This window comes from Diceros bicornis, chromosome 16 (assembly GCF_020826845.1).
Source record: "Diceros bicornis minor isolate mBicDic1 chromosome 16, mDicBic1.mat.cur, whole genome shotgun sequence".
In the NCBI taxonomy this organism is placed as follows: Eukaryota; Metazoa; Chordata; class Mammalia; order Perissodactyla; family Rhinocerotidae; genus Diceros; species Diceros bicornis.
Window position 1 is genome coordinate 3,442,383 of NC_080755.1, and position 20,650 is coordinate 3,463,032.

General features: G+C 40.2%; 2 long non-coding RNA genes across 2 annotated transcripts in view; one reads left to right on the top strand and one right to left on the bottom strand.

The window, feature by feature from the left end:
• Window positions 1–6,072, bottom strand: part of LOC131415228 (uncharacterized) — a 48,797-nt gene extending 42,725 nt beyond the window's left edge. Inside the window, exon 1 of the long non-coding RNA XR_009222373.1 lies at window positions 5,916–6,072. This is a non-coding gene — a long non-coding RNA (uncharacterized LOC131415228). The remainder of the gene's footprint in view (window positions 1–5,915) is intronic.
• Window positions 6,073–6,479: 407 nt separating this feature from the next.
• LOC131415234 (uncharacterized) lies at window positions 6,480–20,446 on the top strand. The gene is made up of 3 exons (XR_009222379.1): window positions 6,480–6,563; window positions 8,581–8,627; window positions 20,376–20,446. It is a non-coding gene; the product is annotated as an uncharacterized LOC131415234 (long non-coding RNA).
• The last annotated feature ends 204 nt before the right edge of the window (window positions 20,447–20,650 follow it).

A 20,650-nucleotide genomic window follows, 5' to 3' on the forward strand; every position in this document is an offset into this window, starting at 1 on the left:
GGGGGCAGGGGTCATCCTGGGGATGTGGATTTGAGCTGGTAGAAACTATGTCAGTCTTTAAGTCTTATAATGTGTGTGTGTGTGGGGGGGTGAAATCATTTGTGCTGAGAGGCTGTAGTTATTATAGGCCAAGATCGAGGCCTAGACAGGAATAGGGCTCAAAGGAGCCTGGCTTGAGTTTGGTCAAGTAGAGGAAACTATATATATAAATAATATATGTATATTTTTTGAATAATACAAATCACTATATTGAATAATATAATATATTGAATTAAATAATATAAATATATATTTAATGAATATATAATGAATGTGTATGTTTATATATATTTGAATTAAATAATATAAATATATATATGATTTAAAGGAATAGTCAGACATAATAACAGAAAGTCACAGAATTGATAAAAGACTTCTACTGTAGATTCAGGCAGCTGAATACATCTCAAGCACAATTAAAAAGTAAAAATCTAGAGCCAGATCCATCCAGGGAAAGCAAAGAACACTAAATACAAAAGAAGATATTCAAAGCCCCACAGAGGAACAGAACACTTACAGAGACTTACATTTAGACCTATGATACATTTCTTAACAATGGAAGGCAAGAGAGAGTTGGATTAAATCTTCAAGGTACAGAGAGAAAATAACTTTCAGTGTATATCCAATCAAACCATATCTCAAGGACTAGGGTGACTTAAAGATATTCTTATGCAAACATTTACTAAGAGTATTACCATGAACAAATGCTCATTAAGGAACTTCTAAAGAATGTACTTTAAGGGGGCCAGCCACCTGGTGTAGTGGTTTAAGTTCAGCACACTCCGCTTCCAAGGCCTGGGTTCGTGGGTTTGGATCCCAGGTGTGGATCTACACCACTCATCAGCCATGCCGTGGTGGTGACCCACATACAAAATAGAGAAAGATTGGCACAGATGTTAGACTAGGGCTAATCTTCCTCAAGGAAAAAACTTAAAAAGTAAAAAACAATGTACTTTAAGAAGAAAGAAACTGATAGAAGAAAAAATGCTAAGAGGTAATTTGGATCGTGAGGATAAAAAAGGGTAAACATCTGAATAAATCATTGAAAGCATGACTTTATGAAACAATAATAATATTGACAATGTATAACTGATGCAGTTAAAAACTAATGACAAGGGAACTTCTGTTTTAGAGGAGACTAGGACAGGAAAGCACTCTTTCTGCACAACTGGACAAAGACAGATAAATTATAAATATATTTTTAGAGCGTGAGAAAACTTCAGAATCAACCAACTAAAATTCCAGAAAGAAGAAAAAGTCTTTTATGTGAGCAAAGGATTTTTATCTTTCTTTCCCCTGGAGGCGTTTTCTGATTCTGGGTGCTTGCCGAGGATCTGGCTTGCTCAGTCAGAGCCTCGGCTAGGGAAAAGGGAAACTAGCCAAACTTGTAGTGATTCTGCAGGACTGGTGTGGCAGAGGAAACCTGAGGGCTTTCAGACACACAACTGCTCTTTCTCACAGCACCTGTGCTAAGTTTTGGTGCCACACAGGAATCTGGGGAACTAGGCCAAAAGCTTCCACAAACCAAAGGGAAACCTCCAGAAGTGGTCGAAGTGGCCTGAGTCCAACATACTGCTAGTCTGACCTTCAGGGAATTTGCCATATTGTGAAGCGATGTAAGGTAGGAGGCTGCAGAGCTGCGCTGAGATATCTGAAGGGCGTAGCTAAATTTTTTGTGGGCTCCCAAACCTGAAGAGACAGAGATCTACTAGACTTAAACCAGACCCCTGTGCGGGGGAGGGGAGCAGAGCAAACAGGAATGGGGGAAAGTGAAAGGGCTGGGGGTACTAAAAGTGAGACCCAGCCCCAACTCTGATCAAAGTCTGATTGGACTCAGGTGCTCCAACTTCACTTTGTTGCTCAACGAAGGAAAATAAGGTAATGTGGAACCTCTCGAGTTATGTTACACAGATCTTCCAAAGACACTGGCGAGAGGATGGAGAAGGCAAGCCACAGACTGGGAGAAGACCTTTGCAAATCACATATCTGACAGGACTATAAAGAACTCTCAAAGCTCGGCAATAAGAAAATCCAAGTTTAAAATGGGCACAGATTTGGACACTTCACCAAAGAAGATACACAGATGGCAAATAAGCACATGAAAAGATGGTTGACGTCATTAATCATGAGAAAAATGCACATAAAAACCACATTGAGATACTGCTACGTACCTATTGGAATGACTAGAATTAAAGAGGATGAACATACCAAGTGTTAATGAGGATAGAAAGTAACTGGAACACTCCTACACTACTGGTGGGAACACAAAGTGGTTCAGCCTCTTTGGAAAACAGTTTTACTTATTTTTTTGTGAGGAAGATCAACCCTGAGCTAACATCCATGCCAATTCTCCTCCTTTTTTTTCCCCCAAAGCCCCAGTATATAGTTGTATGCCATAGTTGCACATCTTTATAGTTGCTGTATGTGGGATGTGGCGTCAGCATGGCCGGAGAAGCGGTGCGTCAGTGTGTGCCCAGGATCCGAACCCAGGTCGCCAGTGGTGGAGCAGACGCACTTAACCGCTAAGCCACGGGGCCGGCCCCTGGAAAACAGTTTTAAAGTAGAGTTTGTTATGCTGCTGTAACAAATTAGCACAAATTTCATGGCTTAAATCAACTTAGATTTTTTGTTTTACAGTTCTGTAGGTTAGCAGTCTGACATGGGTCTCCTTGGGCTAAAATCAATGTGTTGGCAGAACTAAGTTCTTTTTGGGGGACTCTAAAGGTTAATCCATTTCCTAGACTTTTCAAGCTTCTAGAGACCACCACATTCCTTAGGCTGTGGCCCACCTTCTCCACCCTCAAGACCAAGAACTCGGCATCTCTCTGGCCCTGCTTCCCTTGTTGCATCTTTTTCTCTACTCTGCTGCTTCTCTTTCCCTTTTAAGGGTCTTTGTGATGCACTGGGCCACCTGGATAACCCAGGCTAATCTCCCTATTTTAAAGTCAGTTGATTAGCAACCTTATTTCCATCTGCAAATTTAATTCACCTTTGCCAAGTAAACTAATATATTCCCAGGTTCCAGGGATTAGGACATCTTTGTGGGCCATGACTTTGCTACCACAAACAGTTTTTAAAATAAACATACACATACCATGTGACCCAGCAATTCCACTTCTAGGTGCTTACCCAAGAGAAGAAGACTAATGCTCACACAAAAACTTGTTTGCAAAGATTTATAGCAGCTTTATTCATAGTTAAAAAAGACAAAACTGAAAATAACTCAAATGTCCTTCAACTGCTGGATGGATCAACTGTGGTACATTCACACAATAGATACTACATTCAGCAATAAAACAGAAGGAAGTGCTGATACAGTCAACAACATGGATGAACACTCAAATAAATGTACTGTGCTAAAGAATCCAGACTCAAAAGCCCAAATACTGTAGGATTCCATTTATATGATATTCGAGAAAAGACAAACCATAGGGAAAGACAACAGATCATTTGTCACCAGGGGTTAAGGGTGGGGGAAAAGTTGACTACAAAAGAGCAGCTGAAGGGAGTTCTGGGTGCTGGAAGTGTTCTGTATCTCAATTTTGGTAGTGACACAGCTCTATGAATTTGTCAAAACAGTTGTACAAAGAGGAAAACAAATACATCATTTCTCACTCATCAGATTGGCAAAACTTTAAAAATCTGACAACGCCAATCTGACAATTCCCAGGGCAAGGATGACTCAGACACTGTTGGTGGGAATGGAAATTGTTAAAACTTCAGAGGATGATTTGGCTGCAGCTCATCAAGTTGCAGAGGCACATCAGCCTCTGGTCCAGCAATCCACTCACAGGCAGGTGTCCATTCTAGGGAGTCCACGTGTGCTCGAGGAGACACACACAAGTATAGTCATTAAACATGGTATGGGAATGAATTAATTGTGGTTAGTAGTTATTTAAAAAAGAAAGAAAAAAATGTATATGGTAAAGAATGAACCCTGCTGGCTACACATATGATCTGGGAAGGTAACTCACCGGTTTGTCTACTTAATAGTACGTAGCACAGACAGCACTGTACTAGGAATCTGGAGACAAGCATCTGAGCATATAGTTCCAACTCTGCCACTAAGGAGCAGTCAGACTATGGACGACTTAACTCGAGAAACCTCATTTTCCATTTCCTAGAAAATGAAGAGTTTAGGCTCTACAACAACTAAAATTACTTCCAACTCTACAATTCTATGCTTCAATAAGTCAACAATCAAAAATTATATTCCAAAGTACCTATGTTCAGAAACTGTTTTTCCCAGACACCCTGAAATTAGAAACTATCAGGGAAATAGGATATCTTAAAATATTGATACATAAACTGGCCCAAATTTCTTGGTATGTCTATGACAAGCTGTTTAATCAAGATCGTAACTCAGAAAGAGCGTATAAACAGTGAAACCTACCATATTGACTTGGGTCACCCTCAGGTAAAACATATGTCCTCTCCCATTTTAACATTCCAAAACAAATTCACCATACTAATGAGTCCATCTTGTCAAGTTCAGGTCTGTCTAGCCAAAAGTCATTCATGTATAATGGTAAGATCTACTTCATTTTTTAACAAAGATAAAATGATGAAAGGCTTTTTGTATTTTTGTCTGTTTCATCTATAAAGATCTTACATTACAATTTAATAGCTTCAGCCTGCTACAATAATTTAAAGAGCCTTTTGAAACTTGTAATATGCCATGTCCAACAGGATCTAGTAAAAAAATCAGTAGTTCAAAATCCAAAAATGCTTATTTAGATTCATTACCAACAATACTTACACTTCAAAGACACCAATAACCAAGATGTTATTTGTTCCTACTGCAGAATTTAATAGGTTGTTAAATTCTGGTATCATCCAAAAGTATAATTAGGATGCTATCAATAAAATGTATTTTTTAATCAGAAATATTAAAACTAATGATTAAACTATAAACTAAATGATTAAATATTAAAACTAATGGCACCTAACGATCTGTTGTCTTTCCCTATGGTTTATCTTTTCTAGAATATCATATAAATGAAATCCTACCGTATTTGGCCTTTTAACCTTTCACCCTCTCAGTCAAATCAAAATTTGAAAATTCTTGTTCTATGAGCTTTCCAAATCTAAATTCTTACAATTCTAAATGAGTATGGAGACAAAACACACACTACATACTACTTCTAAAAACCTCCTCCTTATCTGATTTTAATTTTAACACCAACTGCCAAGAAAAACCTTTCCACTGAAACCAAAATTCCGTACACATTATGTCAATCATCAATTGATCAGTCATCAGTCTATGTTAACAGAAGGTGAGTTATTATTAGGAAGCTACATAATTTGCACCAAAGACTGTTTAAAGCTCCTTTCATTAAATGCAGTTTACAACAATTCACAGGCTTCAAAGTTCCCCTTGCAAATATAGAGTCAATTATCAGAAACCATTAATGGGATTAGGCTTTTCTGTAAAAGTGGTCCCAAGAAAGTAGCAATGTTTATTTGTTTAAAGAACGCAATGAGGAGTGAAGAGCCTGAGAGGAGTCAGGCAGAGGAGCGCTGACCACAGTCCATCTTCTGAAGGAAAGTGTTCACCCGGGGATGTCGAGACCTGGCCTAGACGGGGCCCCCGGGGGCACCAACTCAAGGGCGCGCACAGAGGGCAGGCGACTCCCTGCCGCCCCCTGCACCTCCGCTGGGTGGGCAGGAGGCCCCGCCGGGGTGGGGCCCCGCCAAGGCAGAGGGACCGGCCAGCCAGGTGGAGCTCCTCTGCTCCTCCAAGGGACGGAGTTGGGCTCCCCCGCCTGGGGCAGCCCGCCAGCAGCCCCGGCCCCCGGCCCCATCCACCGACCCCCCGCACGCTCCCGCCATCTGCGGCGGAGATCTCCACCCCGAGCCCGCCGCCCGCCACCTACCTCAGCGCTGCCTCCTGCCCAGCGCTCCTCCACACTGCAGAAAGGAGAGCTCCCCAGCGCTGAAAATCCTGGAGGAAGGATCCAGAAACCACCAATCCCCCCACACAAACCTCCGAGGCAGCCACCTCCGCACCAGGGGCCCCGCCTCCAGTGCACGCGCCCCTGCACTCTCGAGCTCGCCATCCCCTCTACCGCTCTGAGCGCCAGCCCTGCGCATGCGCGGGCCTCCAAGGCTACAATGGGAACCGCTGGGGGCACCGGGAGTGGGGTGGGGGTGTGGGGATCGAGGTGTCCCTGAGACGGAGAGCGGGAGCGGGCTGGCACTCTGCAGCCCTTGACTCTGCTCTCCCTGGATGACCATCAGCTCCTGGAGAAGATCTGCCTTCCCTTGAGGCGGCTCCTCCTGTCCTGAGAAGCACGTTACACGATCTAACATTTGTTTAATAAAGAAAGATGACATCCTTAACACCTGATGTGTCGTGTCCCCAGAAGAATTCTCTGCTTCCCCAGAAGACTAGACAGCGAGCAGCTAGGACTGAGTTCTGATCCAGGAAGGAAGGACGCTGAGGGCACAGCTGTCTCCCCTGTGCCGGCTCCTTCCCCTGATCTGTGCCCGTGATGGGGCGACAGCGTTGGGGACTCCTGCAGGTGACAATGCTCAAATGTTTGCCCATGATATTACATTTCTTATGGTTTAGTGGTTAAAACGGGAGGCTAGCTGTCAGTTTTTCAGACGATTTCACTTGCAGAAATGTCTTTGGACAAAGAAGTTTGTTTTCTTAATTTCTGATTTTTATAATCAATAACAATAGTTAAAATACTTATTTTCTTAATCTCATTCGCATGCTAAAACAAACAAGTCACTTGGTTTTCACCAAATTGGCCACATTTTTATTAAAACTTTGAAAGTATTGCTGTTTGAGGTAAAGAAAGCTTTTGGGAAGAACAATTACCCTTAGATAATATCTTCCCAGAGAAATGTACAAACACACAGTTATGAGCCGTTCTGAGGGGCCTGGGAAATCCAGTTTGAGTTCTACAATGGATCATCTGAAGTAAGGTTAAATTAGTAATTTTCTGAGGAGTTTGCAAGTAAATACTCATGTCGCCTTCATCAAATAGGTCTGGTGATTTAAATGAAGGTTGAGCTTAATTAATGACAAAAGTTTTCAAGAGACTGAGAAATATTAAGTAAATGTACTTAAAACAAAAAGGTGCAAATCAAAGTAAAACATGCCATTATCCTCTTTAAAACAGAGTCACAGTAGCACTATTGTCAAGGTACGAGAAGGAATAGAAATGTTTTATAAAGTCAATTCTTCACTTGTAAAGGACCTAACGTGACATTCTAGAAGTCTCCATAGTCTTTCACTCATCTAGATAAAATTGCTCAATTTATACTTTGAAGACTAATGAATCTGAGGGCAAAATATTCAAGGTCAGTGTTTAATTGTTTTTCCTTGTTGCAAAGTACATGGGTATAAAGTGTGGCTGAAATCCATGGTCTTAGAGAAGAAAAATATACAGAACTTATTTATTACTCTCACAGCGTGTCCTGACTTAATCCGACAAATATCCCAAGAATAAAGCCTCAGTGAATTCCATTCTGTTCTTAGATATGACATCTTTCATTTCTAATGAATATTCTCAAATTAGGCTCTAGGTAGTAATTATGTTCCTGATGCAAATAGGCAATAAAAAAGAATCCATGCTTGATTAAATTTGGCTCAAGAGAACTACTTAGAACCAAAATTTGTTTTTTGCTTTGTTTTTCTTTATCGATTTCTTTCTTTCTCCTCAGCGGAGTCGGCAGATAAATGACACAGAAAGCTGAGAGACTGGAGGGCAGGGTCTTGAAGAACGTGGGATTTCCTAATCTTCCAGATCTTTTTTATCTTTAAAATTCTGTGATTTTTGCTAATTATATAGGGTTCATTTTTTTCATTATTTCTAATAGTGATCATAATAGTGAGACTAACAAAACTTAGCACCTGTGGAACATATTTCATCATAAAAATTGATGTTATTCTGACAACTGTTAATATTTTAAAAAGCCACTAAGAGCTAATCTGATGCTCAGAGGATTTTTAGGGTGGTGAGACTGTTCTGTACATAATGGTGGCTACATGTCACTATATGTGTGTCAAAACCCATGGAACTGTACAACACAAAGGGTGACCCTTAATCTAGGGACTGTAGTTCATAACAAAGTTTCAATATTGTTCATTCATTATAATAAACATGGCACACTGATGCAAGGTGTTAATAACACGGGAGATGGCACTTGGGAGAGAGGGGAGAGGCAGTGTGGTGGGTGTATGGAGCTCTATGTACTATCTGTTCAATTATCTGTAAATCTAAAACTGTACTTTTAAGAATAAAGTTTTTTAAAATTTTTTTGAAAGGCACCGAAAGGTGAGCTAACACTGTAGGGCATCTGTTTTGTGCAGTAGGGCAAGGAAGAAGAAGTTGAAATGATTTAAACAGTTCACCATGTGACAGTTTGAATTGTGGTGTGTTTCTGAAGCCTTAGACAAGGGCAGGACATAGAATATGAGACATGAATGAAATAAAGGAGAAGGTAGACATCAGAGTGATCAGACCTGATCATTTAGGACAAATTACTAAATTGGATGGATTTGTTTTTATTTTCTTTGCTTTTTAGAATCCTTACACCTTTCTATGAAAGCCACACGTGCACAGTGTCCACAGGTATGTTTCCTACTGAGTGGCAGCTGCTTCTCTCCCTCTACATCTTCTCTTCCTTTCCCCTCCTCTCACCACCTCTGACTGATGGTCACTGTGTCTATTTCCCTTCCTCATTCTTCCTCTCTCCTGTTTGTTTTTGTTTTTGTTTTTTTTCTTTATCTTTGTGCTTCTTTCTCCTCTAACACATCAGACTAACCATAACCTTCCTGGTCATTGTTTAGTTCCACTGAAGGAACTCAGTGGTTTCCATCAAGAACTGATAGATCAGTGTTCTGGGAAAAATTTCTCTATTTCAGCTACTTATCCACCCTCAATCTGAAGGAGGAAAATTTCTTGAACTTTAAACCAAATTTTTATATTTTTTCTTTTCTGAATCCAAATTTCAGAGCTCCTGGTCATATTGGAAAAATTCCTGAAGATGGCTGCCTGGAGTTGAGCCGATAGTTCTTCCTATGGCCATAAAGAAGAATCCTTATTTTGGCCATGGGGCCTCAGGAGAAGCCCTCGTGAAAGAGGAATCCTTGCTAACCCTATGTTGTACATAGGACTGGCTTCCCCTAAGACAGTGGTTCTCGAACTCCAGTGTGCATTAGAACCGTGTGGAGGTCCCCTACAACACAGAACGCTGAGCCCATCCCAGAGTTTGTGATCCAGTAGGATGGCGGACCCGAGAATTTACATCTCTGATCATTTCCCAGGTAATACTGCTGACTAGCCACATATTGAGAATCAATGGCTTAGAAACCCTAGGTTTCAAAGGATGCTTTGCTTGAGCAGACAGCCAAAAGTATCAAAATCTTCATCAAGATTCACCAACAACTTGAATGTGTTGGCACTTGGATCTAGAGGCTCCTGAATTTTCAGGGGCTAAAGCAAACATTAGTCTGAGTTCAAGGTTTGTGACTCTCCTAAGTGTCACCCAATTCCTTTGCTTGCTTCCCTCGACCCCTAACTGGCTAGGAAAGAATATTAAAAACAAAGCTAGCTTTGATTATTTAATCCTCAGTCAATTAAGACATTTTTGAGTAAGATTTTTTTTGACAGAATAGCCAACTTTATCTACACTATTGGAAATGAATTATTACTGATAACAATGGTTATTTACTGAGGTCCTAATATGTCTCAAGCCCTTTACATACTTTTATTGCTCTGCTTCTCAGAACCCTACGGCATCCCAGATGTGTTGACTGTTTTTCCACCACTCCTCTAAGGAACTCCTCAGAGAACACTCATATTTGACCTCACCATGCCTTCTCTCATTTAATTTAGCAGTAGTTTAAAATTACAGAAGAAACTTGAAGGGGTCTTGAGCCCCAGCAGGAGAAGGTCTAAAATCTATCCAGGACAAATGGCTTAATGTTTGTTTCTGAGAAGTTTCCAGGGACAAAGACTCCACAACCTCCAGAAACCAGTTCTGTTGATTATTAATATCTCTAATCAATGATATACATTAATTAATTGTTTTTTATTGATTGGTTGATTGCTATATTACGTTGCCATATAAAAAAATCTTTCGTTGTGTTTAGTTAAATAATTTTCTGTTTATATCTACTTTTTAAGTTTATCCTTCTCTGGACTTCCTCATACATTGAAGATGGTAATTGTCACCTGTTAGCATTTTCCTCTTCAGTTTAGATAACCTCAGTTTCTTTACTGTGTTAAAAATATTTAATAAGTGTTGTGCTTTTTTCCACCAGTTCTTCTCTAGGTTCAATTTATTGGGTAGTATAGTGGAAAGATGACTTCAGAGGTCCTGTGTGGTAAAGAATCATCTTTGTACCGTATTCAATGTGAATAAAATCTCTATTAGTTTTGTGTTCAGTCTAATCTGTAATCTGAACCTTTCCTTCCTTCCTCTCTCTATTGTCTGGAATAGTTAATAATCCCAGACCTAGAGTTTTGCTTGTGGAAAGTGTTTGTTGTTTTTGTTGATTAGTTGGCTTGACGTTCTAACAATTCAATTTATTTAGTAGCTATGTGAGTTTTCCTATTTTATGTTATTTTTTGTGTCAGTTTCAGTATATCAGTTTTTTATAAAGTGAATTTTGACCTTTGTTGTCTAATTTGTAGTTCTAAGTATTTCACAAAATGGTGTATCTCGTTAAGATCTAAGCACTCTGTAGAGAATACTTCTTATTTGATGTCTAACATTTGTGTTTCATTTCTTTTTCTTTTCCTTAATCAGTTTTGCTAGTGGTTTATTAACTTTATTAATATTTTAAAAATAACTTTTAGCCTGATTTGTTTCTTTAGTATTTTTCTATTTCATTGATTCTTATCTTTATTATTGTTTCCATTCTGTATTTTTTCCAGTGTGATTCTCTTTTAATTCTTGACACAGAAGCTGAGATTATCGATTTCCTGTCTTTCTTCCATACTCATACATTAATTTAAGGCTACACACCATTGCCTTCTAAGCACAGATGTAGCTGGTATCTCTTGTCTTCTCTAGTGTATTTCTAAACTCTTTGCTGCAAGCCATGTCTGCCCCATAGGGTCTCCAGCCCATGAGCCTGCAACCATGCCAGCCTTTGTGTGTCTCCATACTTCTACTTGAAGCTCATATCTTCTGTCCAGTGTCACCATCTCATATGACTGCAGCCCATGTCTGCCCTTTTGTGCTGTCAAGGTTTTCTCTCCCCTCTGTCCATACCACCTCTCAAAAGTCTCCATTTCTTGTTCCTGTAGACCAAGCCAACCCATATGTGTCTCCATCCCCCCTCTCTAAAACCCATGTCAGACAACTAGTGTCATTCTCTCACGTACCTGCAGCACGTATCTTTCCTCGAGTGTCTCTATCTCCTGTGCCCACATTTGATACCAGACCTCACATGTGTCTCTCACTCTATGTGTCTGCATCCCTTTCCATCCTTGAGTGTGCCTCTCTGCTGTGCTTCAGCCCATGCCAGCTCGTGTTTGTCTACATTCTCTGTGCCTCCAGCCCATCTAGACAACCAGTGTTTTCATTTACTGTTCCTCTAGCCCTTGTCCAAACTCGTGTGTTTCCCTACCCTGTGCCTGTAGCCCATGTGTGCCTCAAGTGTCTTCAACCAGTGTCCCACACTTGGATGTCATTCACCTGTTAAAGGACATCTTGGTTCCTTCTAGGTTTTGGCCATTGTGAATAAAGCTGCTTTTTAGATGTTCTTAGGGGTCTGTGTGTGGATGTATATTTTCATGGTAGTTGGAGAAATACACTGCTGCACAATTGGTGTACCATATAGCGACACTATGCTTAGCTTTACAAGAATTAGCAAGATGTCTTCTTAAGAGGTTGTACTGTGTGTATTCCCATCAGCAATGAATGAGATTTCCTATTGTCCCACATCCTCACCAGTAATTTGTATTGTCAGTTTTTGGTTTTTAGCTATTCTACTAGAAGAGTGGAGTATCTCATTGGTGTTTTAATTTGCTTTTTCGTAATGCACAATGCATTTTATTTTCCAATAATTCCTTGTTGTTGAACAATTTATATTTGCTTATTTCCCATGTATATATATATTTTTGGTAACTTGTCTATTCATATTTTGGTCTATTTATTTTAATTTGGGGAGTTTGTTTTCTTGTTGTAGCATTTGACTGGTTCTTTGAATATTTTGTATGCAAGTCTTTCTGCAGATATGTGTTTTACAAATGTATTATCCTAGTCAGGAGTTTGTATTTCCACTCTGTGAATGCTGTCTTTCCCAGATTGGAGAGTTTAAATTTAACCAAGTCCACATGATCAATTGTTTTCTTCATGGATTGTGCTTTTTGTGTTGTATATGAGAACTAATCATCAAACTATAAATCATGAAGATTTTCTCTTGTTTCCCAGTATGATTTTTACAGTTTTGCACTTTATATTTAAGTTGATGAGTGATTTTGAGTAAATTTATGTCTAAGGTGCAAAGTTTGTGTCTTTGTTCATTTATTTCCATAGGGTCATCCTTTTGTACCATCACCATGGTTGATGATGACTAGAGACTAAAAGACTAAAGACTAAAAACTATTATTTTTTATGTGGGAGTGCATTTATTGTCTTGACCAAGATCAAGTTTTCTGTATTTGCAGAGGTCTATGTGTGGACTTTCCATGCTTTTTCATTTCCCTCTGTGTCTGTTCATTTTAAAATATCATGGTCTCTTGATTATTGTAGCATTGTAAAATATCACAGTCTCTTGACTTTGTAATTAATCTTGAAATTGAGAAGTGTGAGTTCAACAATTTGTTCTTCATCAGGATTGTCTAGACTACTCAAGGTTTCAAATGAGTTGGTCAATATCTACAAAATAGCTTGTTGAGATTTTTATTGGAATTGCACTGGATCTTTAGATCAATTTAAGAATTGATATCTTAATATTGTGACTTTTAATCATGAGCAAGGAATATATCTCAATAGATTTATTTTTTTCCTTTATTGCTTTTAAGAGTGTCTCATATTTTTTTTCCACAGATATCTGTAAATATTTTATTGGATTTACACTTGAAGATTTCTTTGTGTATATGTGTGTGTTGTTAATGATATTGTTTCATATTCCAATTATTTGTTGGTATGTAGAAAATCAACTGAATTTGAACTTCTCTTCATGATATCTCTATAAATTCCCATCTGGGCACAGAACAGGGGGCTCCATTTCTGTTTGAACATCCCAAATCATGGCATTGAATAATCTGAACACTGAATTTCAGCCATTCACCAGAACTGCCAAGGCACACAGCCACCACTAATACTGCAGTTACAAGCCTTTTCCGAGAGGCACGCCCTCAGATTCAGTAAAGAACGCCCGTTTTCCACTCAGCCTGGCAGTGGCAGTTTGGCAAGAAACTGCAGAGCACTTACAGACTTGTTCCTAGAGCTGAGCCAAACTATCCCTGTCTTCCATTGTTGAAACTGAGTCTGTGCAGAGCCTGCCTCAGTCTAGGTCTTAAGGTTCTCTCGCACATAACTTCCATGACCCACGGCAGTTACAAGCCTGGTCCGAGAGGCATGCCCTTGGATTTACTAAAGAACACCCGTTCTCTACTCGGCCTTCCAGTGGCAGTTTTGCAAGAAGACTGCAGAGCCCTTAGAGGCTTGTCCCTGGAGCCAAGCCAAACTATCCTTGTCTTCCATTTCTGGATCTGAGACGGTGAAGAACCTCCCTCAGCTCTACATGTTAAGGCTCTCTCACACATCACCTCCAAAAACACAGTGTAGTGACAAGCCTTTCCAAGAGGCATGCCCTCGGATTCAGTAAAGAGCACCCATTCTCTACTCGGACTGCCAGTGGCAGTTTGGCAAGAAACTGCAGAGCCCTTAGAGGCTTGTCCCTAGAGCCGAGCCAAACTATCCCTGTCTTCCATTCCTGGAACTGAGACTGTGCTGAACCTCTCTCAGCTCTAGGAATTAAGGCTCTCTCACACATAACTTCCAAGACACACTGCAGTTACAAGCCTGTTCCAAGAGGCTTGCCCTCGGATTCACTAAAGAACGCCCGTTTTCCACTAGGCCTGGGGGTGGCAGTTTGGCAAGAAGACTGCTGATCCCTTACAGGCTTGTTCCTAGAGCTGAGCCAAACTATCTCTGTCTTCCATTCCTAAAACAGAGACTGTGCTGAACCTCCCTCAGCTCTAGGAATTAAGGCTGTCTCACACATAACTTCCAAGACACACTGCAGTTAAAAGCCTTTTCTGAGAGGCACTCCCTCGGATTCACTAAAGAAAACCAGTACTCAATTTGGCCTGCCAGTGGCAGTTTGGCGAGAAAGTGCAGAGCCAGATTGTATGTATAACTGAGATCAAATGGTATTTGTCTTTCTCTGTCTCAGTTATTTCACTTAGCATAATGACCTCAAGGTCCATCCATGACATTGCAAATGGCAAGATTTTTTTCTTTTTTATGGCTGAATAATATTCCATTGTAAATATGTACCACATTTTCTTTCCTTTTTTTTTTTTGTGAGGAAGATCAGCTAACATGTGCCAATCCTCTTTTTGCTGAGGAAGACTGGCCCTGGGCTAACATCCATGCCCATCTTCCTCCACTTTAAATGGGACTCCATCACAACATGGCCTGACAAGCGGTGAGGCAGTGAGCACCCAGGATCCGAACCCCGGGCCACCACAGCAGAGCACACGCACTTGACCACTACGCCACCGGGCTGGCCCATACCACATTTTCTTTGTCCACTCATATATTGATGGACATTTAGGTTGTTTCCATATCATATAAATAATGCTGTAATAATCACAAGAGTGCATATATCATTTCAAGTTAGTGTTTTCATTTTCTTCGGATAAATACACTGAAGTGTATCTGTTTTTAATTTTTTCAGGAACCTCCACTGTCTTTTCCATAGTGGGCGCACCAATTTAAATTCCCATGAACAACGCACAAGCATTCCTTTTTCTTCACATCCTTGCTGACACTTATTATCTCTTGTCTCTTTGATGATCACCATCATTACAGGTGTGAGATGATAGCTCTATGTGGTTTTGATTTGCATTTCCCTGATGATTAGTGACGTTGATCTCCTCATGTATGTGTTGGCCATTTGGATGTCTTCTTGGGACAAATGTCTACTTAGTCCTTTGCCCATTTTTTGATTGGATTACTTTTTTGTTGTTGGGTTGTATGAGTTCTTTACAAATTTTGTTATGGGTTGTATAAGTGTTTCATAAATTTTGGATATTTAACCCCTTATCTAATACATGGTTTGTAAAATTTTTCTCCCAGCCTTTTGATTTTGTTGGTTGTTTCTTTTGCTGGGCAGAAGCTTTTAAGTTTGATGTAGTCCCATTTGTTGACTTTTTTTGTGTTGTTTGTGGTTTTGGTGGGATATCCACAAAATCATTGCCAAGACCAATGTCGAGGAGCCTCTTCCCTGTGTTTTCTTCTAGCAGTTTTACAGCTTCAGGTCTGAGAATGCCCAAAAGGCTGGGAGGAGCAATGTCCCTTTTTTTCAGAGCTGAACAGATTCAGTGTCTCATTTCTCTATCAAGCAGTTTTGTTCAGACCTTATAAACACAATTCTTTCCAATTTTAAGCCAAATTAAAAAGGTCAGCCTGCCCCATTCACTCCAAAAGTGCCCCCTACTCTTCCCTGGTCAAGGAAATTCCCCCTGGGTTTCTGTTTCCTTGGAATTCCACCCTAGGTTCCTCTGACCTAGGGAATGTACCAGTACCCCCTTAAGATACCTAGCCTTAAGCCTTGAAAACAGCTCAAATAAACTCTGAACTGTTGACTTACAATAAGGAGGTCCGGGTTTCAAGAGAATTCACCGGGGTCACCTGAAGAATGCAGTGATCTGGGAGGCAAAATGGGCCCCTACTGGTACCCAATGCCAGTTCAGTGTGGATTCCAGGTGGTCTCTGGTAGGTTTCTCTGAAATCCTGCCATAACTACACCAACAAATGTCTACATAAATAATCCATAATCAATCCATAAATCAAAATTGGGGTGAGTTTATTATGAGCCAACTTTTGAGGACCATGGCCCTGGGCCTTCCTTCCATAAGGAAGGAAGGGCACCAAAGAAGTGGGATGTAGAGAGCAGTTATATATCTTCAAAGAGCATGTATCATATAGGATTGTAATGTCCCTTTTACTGTAGCAACAAGATCGCCCTGTCAGATTGCCCTGCCAGAATAGCTATTGACGGACACAGTGGGGAGCAGGTCTGCTGTCTCGATGGGCTTGGCTGTTGTCAGGTCTGTTGTCTCGAACTGGGTGGTAACAGGATGACTGCAACAACCAAATCCTAGCTTAGGGAGAAATGCTCATCCTTAAGGTAATGCCAATGAGGGGGAAGTTGCATCCTTATCTTAAGGGCATTTACTCTTCTCTTTGGGACATGGCAAAGCAGATACACAATGCAGGCGACAAGCCATTTTGGAAACACAAACTCCAGCCGAATTACTTTTACCCTAAACGGCTTCCTCATGTGCTCCAATATATCCTATTGCTTGCCATTTATTTATCAGTTCCTTAGTACTCATTGTGTGTCTGTTATGTATATAGAATATGTAATATCCTGGGGAAAACAGGGGTCATACCATATGGTGCCTGGAGGAAGGAGCTTATAACCCTACTTGGAAAATAACTACATTTCTGAAATGCTAAACAGAAATACAGCAGAGAAAAAGACATGCCTCGATGGTCGAGGAAATGCCACAACAAAGTTATTAATTGAATGCAAAACAGCGACAATCAGCACAAATGCCAAGAAAGCTCTGGAGACTCAAGTTTGCTCAACTAGCTTCTCACAATAAAGCAAAGATTCAGCACTGGTTCTGGAGAGGCCTTGATATGGACATATGGTGATGACTTTGAATTCCTCCGAAGAGAATTTTTTAAACACAGGAAATAATGTGTGATTATTCTAACTAAACATAGATTTTTAAAATGTCAAAACGAGTGGTACCCCTGGTGTGTTATTTCTGAATAACATCTGTCATTGTCTTAGCTTTTTCCGCATAGCGTTTGCTCCTGCCTCACACCAGCCCTGTGAACAGGGCCGGGGTGGGTATTATTCCTGATTTCCTGATGAGAACGCTGAGGCTTTGTAAAGTTAGGAGATCTGTCTGGGCGCCAGTATTGATGATATCCAAGGTTTTTTCTACTCAGTATTTTTCCTTATCTTCTGTAATTGCCATTATGTTTCGATATAACTGATAACTTGCTACCTTGGTTTTTCTAATGAAACCCACAAAGTTTGTGGGTATCTTTTGGTATCTTGTTAAGCAAATGAGGAAAATGAGATTACCAGCTACAGCTGCTGCTCTTATTGACAAGCCATCTCCTTTATTTTTCTACCTGACAAGCATGTTCATTCAATAGATATTAAGTGGCTGTTATGCAGTCATCATGACATTGTCAAGAGTGGGGGGATTGACAGGACAAGTGTGTACACTTCTCGTGCTGAGGAGGCTCTCAGTGCATTTGAGGAAAGATGAGATACACTCAGGAAAGTGTTAAGCCGCCACCCTTCCAGACAGCACAACCCTATTGTCAAAATGAGGGGTGCAGGTGTGCCGTGTCTGTGTGCTGATTCCAGAGTGGTCCAGGTGAGCTGGGGCTTCAACCCGACTTTAGTGATTGATGAGACTCTGTGAGGGGAAGACCAGGGAGGGCCTTCTAGTGGAGTGGAGCTTGACTCAGGAAACAGGGAGAGACGAATTTGGGGGATGGACAGGAGGCATGTAGAAAAATATAAGTGATAGTCTGGTTGAAGAGATGGCATCTGTAGACACTAAAAAGCCATGAAAGAAATTGTGTTTTCCTTATTTTCTGCTACTGGAGCCATGCGGTGAAGGAGAGGTTTTGAGATTACATCACAGCACTGTAATGTGTGAGAGTCCTCGGGTGTGGCTGAAAGCCTGGAGGACCAACTAAACTTTCCATATATATATAGTTTACATGGGGTTGTATAGAGTGCTTATAGCATACATTGTATTGGGGTGAACGTGGAATCCTAAGTGAAACCATTTATCCCTTTGGCTGTTGGTGCCGCCTGTTTTATATGGAGCCAGCTAAGTCCAAGACTGAGTGGCATTGTATTTAGGATGATGAAGTGCTCTAGGCAAGAGTCCCTTCATCAGGGGATGTGCAGCTTGCTACCCGGATAGATGCCCGGCTACAACTTCCACGAAAGATTCACATGATACAGATATGAAGGAGGCAGGATCTTGTGCCTAATGGCTGGCAACAGGCAGGGAGACATTTTCCTAAACCAGCAGCTGGCGCAGCACTGTCAGGACATCATGCCTGACATCCTCCTTTGCCCAAGTCTTACCTTTTTCCTCCAAGTATGAGGATATTCTCTGATGTTTTGGCCAATCCACATAAATGGAATCCCTTCAGTTTCACCAATTAGAGCTCATTTCTAAATTCATGCTAATTAAATGAACCACTCATTTCACCAGTGAAAAGCTATTTCTGATATTCAGTAAGCTAAGTAGCAAAGCCTGTGGTGCTTATCAAGATATGACTAGCTTAAAGAGACGTGAATAGCTGAAACGCACAGCCAGGTCTGAAATGTGACACTTTCTGATACAAGACTAGCTGACCCCTGGAATCTGAATTCTCTATAAGGGTCAATGACTGTCCCTGGAGGTAAAGCTTGAACTAACTGATCTATGCGTTGTGTATTACCGTCAATGCTGAAGAATATTTTATGAATTTCTTAATTTGTTAAAAAAATTACAGAAAGAGCATCTCTTGTCCATCAGTTAATTCAGTTTACTTTATAGTCCCAACACGATAACTACAGTATGTTTTTTGTTTTTAATTTGCTCTTTACCTCTGCCACACAGTTATTCTCTTCACTTTGCTTTATAATCCACAAAGGTTTAGTGAAATATACATATAGGTAAGGAAAATATCACGAGGAGAACCCGGGACATGCATATATTGAACCCACACATCCTAAACATGTTGTTGTTCTGAAATCCTAATGAGTAGTTTTGCAAGGTGTTTATAGGCCTCAAAGTGGCCCCCTCTGTGAGATTTCCACTTTACTCCCCAGTGCCAGGTGTAGTTATGAGCCTTCTCATTCTGTCCAGATTCTATTGGTCTGTAGCTGGGAAAAGTTTTCTTTGCCAGCAGATCCCTGTCCAATTCTTTTATTCTTGTCTGGTTTATTTACTTTTTCACTATATTTCTGCCAAACAGTTCCCAACGTGGACCCAAGACAAGTCAGTTTCCTGGACCTTTTGTTGTTGAAGGCAGGGAAGCTATTATTATCCTGTGGTGCCTCATATAGGTTGTCCTTTGACTTTGCCATACGTATTCAAACAGATGTTAAAGGGACAGCATATTCGAATGTATTAAAGATGCTGAAAAGTTGGTTAAAAGCTGCTTAAAGTTCAGGGAGTTCTCCGATTGAGTGTCTGGATTTTCTGATCTTATAATCTCTGCCCATACGCCATCTCTACCTCTAAAGAAAGAGACATCTTCTCAAAGAAACAGCTCTTAGTTTCATTGAACGTTTCTATTCTTTTTCTAGCCTCTCTTTCATCTATTTCTGTTCTGATTTTTGTTATTTCTGTCATTCTACTGACTTTAGGCTTTGTTTATTCTTCTTTTTCTAGTTCTTTTCGGTACAGTGTTAGATTGTTTATTTGGACTTTTTCTCGTTCCTTGAGGTAGGCTTGTATTGCTATAAATTTCACTCTTAGTACTGCTTTTGCTGCATCCCATAAGTTTTCATATGTTGTTTTTCATTTTCATTTGTCTCTAGGTATATTTTGATTTCTCCTTTGATTTATTCATTGATCCAATAGTTGTTCAGTAGCATGTTGTTTAGTGTCCAAATATTTGTGACTTTTCCAACTTTTTCTTGTAGTTGATTTCTAGTTTCATACAATTGTGGTCAGAAAAATGCATGATATGATTTCAGTGTTCTTAGAATTACTGAGGCTTACTTTGTTTCCAAACATATGTCTATTTTTGAGAATGTTCCATGTGAACTTGACAAGAATGTGTATTCTGCTGTTTTGGGATGAAATTTTCTCTATATATCTATTAAGACCATCTGGTCTGTTGTTTCATTTAAGGCCACTGTTTCCTTGTTGACTTTCTGTGTGGATGATCAATCCATTGATGTGAGTGGGGTGTTGAAGTCCCCTACAATTATTGTGTTGCTGTCAATTTCTTCCTTTAAGTCTGTTAATAGTTGCTTTCTATAGTTTGTTGCCCCTGTGTTAGGTACATGTATATTAATGTGTTATATCTTCTTGGTGGAATGTCCCTTTTATCCTTATATAATGTCTGCCTTTGTCTCTTGTCAGGCAAGGGAAACAAAAGAAAAAATAAGCAAGTGGGACTACATCAGACTAAAAAGTTTCTGCACAGCAAAGGAAACTGTTAACAAAATGAAAAGACAACCTACCAACTGGGAGAAAATATTTGCAAATCATATGTCTGACAAGGGGCTAATTTTCAAAATATATAAAGAACTCATACCACTCCACAACAAATAAATGAACAACCTGATCAAAACATGGGCAGAGGATATGAAAAGACATTTTTCCAAAGAAGTTATGCAGATGGCCAACAGGCACAT